A 7,493-nucleotide genomic window follows, 5' to 3' on the forward strand; every position below is an offset into this window, starting at 1 on the left:
AGAGTTATTGAGCCCATGCGCCAAACATTAAATGAGATTGTCAAAGTATTAAATGCAACAAGACCTCTCGCTCTGAGACGTAGGAAAACCACCATGGCCGACGACAAGCAAATAGTAGGCTTTTGGCCAATAGGACAGCATGAATGGATAAGGAAATGATTAATGAGCAATATAAGGAAGCCTTTGAAAAACGTTTTTGGTAGGAAGAAAGCTCTCTCTCTTTTTCTCTCTAAACTATTATTCGATACCACCTAACTTGATCGTTAGAGGGTCTATGGGAAGGAACCACCCCACTTCAGAACCTTCCTAATAAACATGTTGCAAGTGTGTCTAAGAAGACTAAGAAGAGACGACCCGTGAAGCACCTGAATTAGTCCGACCCAATCTTACCCGACCATATCAGTTTCATCAGATAGTATGTTATCTAACCATAATTATAATTACCTTTCCTTATAGATCACTAATTTTGAGGACTGATTAGGAAACAAAACAGAGGTGTCAATTTCCACTGGAGAATGGTAAAAAGAAAAAAAAGAAAAGAAAAGAAAAGCGCTAGGCCTCAAAAGTCAAGACTAAGGCCAAGTTTGGCAACACCAAAATAATCCATCTTTTTATCTTTTTTCTATCACATCACTTCTCTACTTTTCTACACATCTTTTCGTAAAAAGACAAAAAGTACATTTATTTAGGTCATCTCAAACAACCCCTAACTATTAAAGTTGATTCTAGATCCTCAGATTTATTTTTGATAACATGGTTAAAAGTTAGTACTTTAGTTTTTTATTTTTATTTTTTTTGAGTTATATTCACTCTGTTTGATTTTTATTTTCAAAATTTAGTTTTTAAAAAATTATATATTTTTGTTTTCCGAATTTTTTATTTTTATTGATTTTTTTTAATATTTTAAGTAATTTTTTTTTATAATTTTTAGACACACCTAATATAAATACACTTAAAACGTATAATATTTGAAAAAAAAATCTTTAAAAAATTCACTAAATACCAAAAATACAAAAAAAAATGTATATGAAAATTTAATACATTTTTCGTATTTTTGTGTATTTATTAATTTTTAAAAATATTTACTATTTAGATACATTTAAGTAAGATGCATCTACAAAAATAAAAAAATTACTCAAAATTTTAAAAATATTCACTAAAAATAAAAAAACATGAAAAACAAAAAAATTTAATTTTCAAAAAATTAAATTCAGAAAATTAAAACCAAGCACATTGATTATTATATATATATATATATATATATATTTTTTAAAAGGTAAAAAAAATCAAAAAATAATTATTAATTTACTCCCCAATTTTGGCCACTGCTTAAGATCAGTTAACATTGTATTTGGTGCGTCCATGCATTAGATGTTTGATGCTGCTTTGATGATTGCTTAGTTGAGGCTTGTATTTTCACAGTCAACCGCAATTGTGGTGTACCAAGATTTCCACACAACCATAGATCAACACAATCACACTCGATTGAGCTATTCTGATTTTACATCCCTTAATCCCCTCTTGTTTTCATTTGAGAGCCCTTGCCATGGTCTTACAAAATCTTCAGATAAAAGAGATTTGGGGAGTCCTCAGATGCATGTAGACCAACAAGGGAATACAGTAGGCATCTCATCGGTAGATAGTTGCGCATCTAACTAATTATTGGGGCTGAGCAAGGAATCCGTGAAATTCGTAATCCGATCCAGTCCAGTCCAATCTGATAGGTTTGGATTGGTTTTTTGAATCCGCGGTTCGGTTCCGAATTGAAGAATTAAAAATCCGTAATTGGTTCCAGATTGAACCCCATGGTTCCGGATTAGAACCGATCCGAACCATATACAAATAGTCTATATTTTTATTATACATCCTCCCCCATAGTATCTTCTCTTATTCTATATGAAACCTAAACTCAAACCTAAAACCGTATAATATCTTCTTTTATTACTTTTGTTTGTTAATTTTTAGTTTTAATTTGTAATGGTCTAAATACTTATGGTGAAACCAGTTTTCTTATAATTGTTTAAATTCTCAAACAGTATGTCGCTATTATAGAAAAATATGTTGCTATTGTAGAACTAATATAGTGCTATGTTTATATTTTTATGAAATTAAAGTGTTATACATATTTTTGTTATTTAATTATGTGAATCTGTAGTCCTAAACTAATCCAATTCGTATTTAAATAGATTGGTTCATATTGGTTCTATGATTTAAACGAATTAAATTGATTCTAATTTTTTAAAAACCGTAAATAATAAATTGATCCTAATTTTACCTCAATCCGATTCGGACCATGCTCACCCCTACTAATTATCAAATTACTTCAAATATACCTGGTTGATTTGCACGCTAATTTGGTATTGGCTAGTTTGCCCTTCTTCAATGATAGCTCGCTGCCCCTCTGTCTCTCTCTCCTTAATCATCTTGTCACAGCTCAGTAGCAGTGTTTTCACTGAGGTATTTTGTCGAACAGGTGGAAGGCGACTCAGGACCAGCAAACAAAGCTCTCACAGCTGCGAAGACGCTACCGGATCTCTCTCTCCTCGTCAAACCAGTGACTTGATTTTTGAAAGAATCGAATCGAATCGAATCGAATCCATGGTGGAAAAGGTCCTTGGAACCGCACTCGGAGATTCACTGGTCCTTCGCCGTGAATGGGAGGAAGGTTCGATCATGAATCAATGGGGAGGTGGGTTTTGAATGATACAGGTAATGGAAGAAAATGGTTTATTTTCTTCACACAGTTGAGACGCGAAAGCTCGCCCAAAGCCCAATTCCTATATACTTGTAATACACTACATAGAATATTAAAACGACAGCATTTTAGGAATACGAAAAATAAAAAAAGGATCATGTTTTATTTTAGCCTCGGGCTCTATTTTTTATTGTAATTTTTCTGTTTGATGCATGTGCTTCAGTTTTTATCATCTTTGTTTGTTAACCATGATGACTGTTCAACCCAGGAATGTGGGTATACATAAATAGGCAAAGAGGATACAGGTAATGGAAGAAAATGGTTTCTTTACTTATCGAGATTTGTGTTTTATTGGTGCTCTCTTATTTATTTACACTATGTTTGGATTGAGTGATTTGGAGAGAAAAGAAAAGAAATGAAGTGATATGAAGTGATCATCTATTGAATCTTGTAGCATCGGTCCAATCTACATTGATGATCCACTTTTTCCAACTAATAATGTGGGCCGGAATTGCTTCCGAATACACCAATGTATCAAGGTCAGCCATACTCTCATAGAAATATTGCCATTTCTTAGATTTCATTTTTCCCACTATGTCTTTCCTACAAGTATGATTATTATTATTACAGATGTTGTGCCCCTTTTGGTGATTTCAATAGAATCATTTACCTTTTCAAAAAAATATCAGCTTCACTGTGGACAAAATCCGAAGGTTTCGAGGACAAAAGTTTAGCATATTTCCGAGTTTCATATCTTAATTCTTTTGCATGTTTCCTTTTGTGATTTTATAAATCTGCTAATCCATTCGCTGATTAGTAAACTCAAATGAATGAAGCGTTGCGTAAATTTTTGTTGATTTCATGAATTTGTCATTGTAAAAAATCCCCTAATTCACGAGGACGTGTGACCTCTGATTTTTAACCATATCTGCCTAACCTGTATCTTGTGTATAAAAATCTAAGTTTCTGCAAGGTGTGTGGTACTCCAGTTATGAACATTCACCTGCTGCTAAGAGGTAATTACTATTTGATTTGTTGGCAGACTTAGGAACAAGTTATTTTAGTAACTTTTTATTTTTTTACGAAAAGATGTGCAGAAAAGTAGAGAGAGTGATGTGATAACTTATAGTGATTTTTTGATTTTTTGACTAAAACTTGTCCCCAAACAAGGCCTAATCTGTGGTTATATGAACAAATATTCCTAATAGGTTTGATTTTACTGATGCTATGTTTCTTACATTCAATCGCATTGTTTGATGCAAGTATTTGCAGATGCTTACTCCACCCTAGAGAATGAGCTTACATGTCTTCCCAATAATGGGGAATCAAGTACAAGGCCTGTATATAATCTACTTCCAAAAATTATTCCAAGCATCGGTCTTTTATAGGGCTTCCAATTAGCGGAAGAATCTCTATATGTTCGGAAGGTACTTACAGAAGCTCATATAGATATATTCCTTTTGTTTATTTTTCTGTTGTTTTGAGTGCCATAGAAATTATCTACTTATTGATGTCTCAAAGATCTTTCTTTCCTAATTTGGAACTGAAAAAAAAAAAATTTGGGTTGGATTTTATGCCTTTGGTCCAAATAATAAATTTGAAGGCTTTAAGTCTTGAATTTTTAAAGGAAACGCTCTGTTTTAATTTAAGAGACAACCATTTTAAATGTTAAACATGCTTCATGATATATTTTTTTTCATAACAAGGTAGAAGCTATCCATAAGTACAATAAGAAAAATAAGAAGAATTTTTTCGTCTTTGTAAATTTTCCTCATGAAAAGTAAAAGGGGGTTGGTGTTTGAGGGTTATGATATGTCTCTGTGTTGAGCATATGTTGAGCAACATTATGCTGACTAAGGCTGGATATGGCATCAACATGTGTGGAATGGATCCCAGATCTGAACTGTCAAAAAAAAAAAAAAAAAAGGATCCCACATTTGAAGCGAATATATGCTATGAACACCAATGCATTTTCTTAGAGGATAATTGATGTATGTTTTGTGTTTGCATGTAAATAAGAGCTGGTTTGTTTACCAAGAGGTTACAATATTTCATACCTTTTTCCCTTTCCCCCTCACCCGCTGGTGATCAATCATGTGTTCTTTTAATCATACAAGGGACCCTAGTAATCAACTATAAGTTCTAGTAATCAACTACAAGTTCCAGTGATCAAGGGAAGAAATTACAAGCATTCTAATGATCCTTTTTTTTTCTTTTTTTTCTTTTCTGAATATATATATTTTTTATAGACATCCTAGTAATCTATTGGCCTCTTGACCTTTCCCAAGGATCCTACCCCTCTCACTTTTACACCATACTAGTCTATTTGCTTTTTTGGGCCGTATGGGCAAAATGATAGTCATTGCACACGTTGTTTGGACATTGTGGAAGTCTCCATTGTTTTTCATCTTCCCTTTTGCCTAACAAATTGCTTTAGTTGGTAGTGGACACTCCTTAAATCTTGTCTTGGAATTTAAAAATATTAGTGAATTGTAAACGATGAGAAGTTCTTAGACATTTTGACACCTCACTGGCAGGAGAAATCGCTGATTTATATTTTTCATTTTCAATTTGTTTTTCTCACATTATTTTACCTTTGTATCTAATTGTTCTTATATTTCCTCTCATAAAATTTAAATAAAACTTCCTTGTTATCTATATTATGTGAGCGCAAGTATGAGTATTATATACAGTCTATAGATATGTGTCTCATGTTCAAGGACAAGGGGATATGACAAATATTTATATTTCATAATTTTGCTTCTTTTATTTTATAGGATAAAATGGTGTTTACAAGATCACATAAAGCATTTATTGAATAATATGGGAGTTTTATGCATGGTTTTATGGAAAAATAAAATTGTTGGACATGCTTACTGGGTGAATGTCCAACTGCACATGTTGGACACGTATCCCATGCCTTTACTCAAGTGTACGACACAAGTACTTCACAAATTTAGAATAGTAAATATTGCATAGTTTGTCATCATTAATGTTGCAATTCAATTCTTTGTTGCATGAGTTGAATTCCTTTCGATGCCCCTTTGAAACAGCTTAACAACGTAAGGATGTAATCCTAGCATCGTTTGCATTTTTTGTTCTGTGAGTGGTTTCTTGAAAGCGTTGAAATTTGGTAGTATAATTGAGCTTTGTTGAATATCGATTGCATGCAACTATAAGGTATGAAAAATATCTTTGCAATGCAAGCATTTTGTGATTTAAAGATGATGGTGGGTGTTTATATTTTGTGAATTGTGTGGTCAATGATAATATTACATCAGTTTCCTGGAAGGCATTTTTGAGTTTTAGTTGTCATTTATCTATTATGCTTCTTGTTTTGCTAACACTCAAATCATTGTGGTTGCTTGGTTTCAGTTGAAATTGGGGAGTTGAGTCAGTGAGGAACCAAGTTTCCTTGCCCGACGTTGGATTTGGCATGTCAGACTGTCTACCTTGTTTCGGAACGTGAACAGATGTTACTCTGAATCCATTTATGAGAAGCTATCTAGGTAATTCCAATGCATCTTTGTTGTATTCTGGGCATTCACAGTTCACAAGTTCCAGCTTTGGAAAAGTTGACTATTTGTTTTTTAATGATTTATTTCTCGTCCCTGGCTTAACCTCTCGGTCCATTCAGGATGTAGTATTATTTTGTAACTTGTATATGTGTTGCAGTGACTTTTCAAACTCCTTGTTAACATGATTGTGTTAACAATTCTATCAAAAGAGAAACGAGTCAACACAATCATGCTGTCTCATTGTGAACAGAGGATTGGCAAAGCCTAGAAGTGAGGCGATGCATAGTAACCAGCAGTCAGCTAATGCCCTTGCACAGACTAAAATTCTTCAACAAATTGAAGCATCTCAAAACCAAATTAGACAGAAAAGTCTCCTCTAGAACTTCTGATCCTTGATCTTCAACAACGGATCCAATCCATTCACCAGGAGTTATTATGGATGGTTCTACTCTTAGATTATTGATTCAAGTCTGTTTAGCCAGAGGCTAGTGCTGAGTGAGAGCCTGCATTAGTGGTGCATCCAGGACAAGAACTATCGTCCTTGTTCATTTATTCAAAGTTGTATTCTATTCTGGGACAGAGATGGAATGACAAGAATGATGAACTGTGTCTGGTCCCTGCCAAAGGACGACCAAAAGTATTATTGACATCATGAAAAGTCTAAATTATACAAAGCAAGGCTGGTCCGGGACGTCAAATGAGAAATGGAATTGCATATACTGGGGTTGTTGGTGCTGAATCGCAGGCTGGCCGTTCCATTCTCTGAAAGAAAATGCTTTGGTTTGCAGAGTGCATTATCCGATCACCTGATTGATGGATCAAGCTGAAGAATCCATGGGAGATCTCATTTTTAGTAGCAGCACTGTTTTGGCTAAATTTGTAGGAAATGAACATTTGGTTGTGTTTTGCTTTCACCTGTATTCTATTCTGTAACCAATATCCTCTATAAAGTTTTCATGAACGTTTATGTATATATATTAATCATTATTATTGAATTTTTTGCCAGAATTGAAATTTTTTTCATAGATCCTTTTGAGTGTGAATTTATTCAATGGTGCCAGTAAATTTGATAAGTTTTTTTTTGTATATTTTGAAATATTTGTGTTAACAAAAGCAAAAATATGTTTCTTATTTTTTGTGGCAACGTCATCAAACGGCACCTAAGTGGTTAGGTCACACTGAATTTCCTCGTACGTTATTTGAACACATCAATAGGGCTATAAGAGGTTTGGTTTGGTTGGATTTAGTGGTATCAAAAAATATTAATAGTTTAGTGATTC

At 33.5% G+C, this 7,493-nt stretch overlaps 1 long non-coding RNA gene across 3 annotated transcripts; it reads left to right on the forward strand.

Annotated features, from left to right (window-relative positions):
• The first annotated feature begins 2,341 nt into the window (after nt 1-2,341).
• LOC145820546 (uncharacterized) lies at nt 2,342-7,227 on the forward strand. 3 transcript variants are annotated; one of them, XR_014362318.1, is made up of 4 exons: nt 2,342-3,711; nt 3,968-4,122; nt 6,071-6,204; nt 6,371-7,227. It is a non-coding gene; the product is annotated as an uncharacterized LOC145820546 (long non-coding RNA). The 3 variants fall into 3 exon arrangements; XR_014362319.1 differs by having other exon boundaries at nt 2,342-3,234; XR_014362317.1 differs by having other exon boundaries at nt 2,342-4,122.
• The last annotated feature ends 266 nt before the right edge of the window (nt 7,228-7,493 follow it).

The sequence above is a fragment of the Camellia sinensis genome, chromosome 2, assembly GCF_055761805.1.
Source record: "Camellia sinensis isolate YWXY chromosome 2, ASM5576180v1, whole genome shotgun sequence".
NCBI classification, from domain to species: domain Eukaryota; kingdom Viridiplantae; phylum Streptophyta; class Magnoliopsida; order Ericales; family Theaceae; genus Camellia; species Camellia sinensis.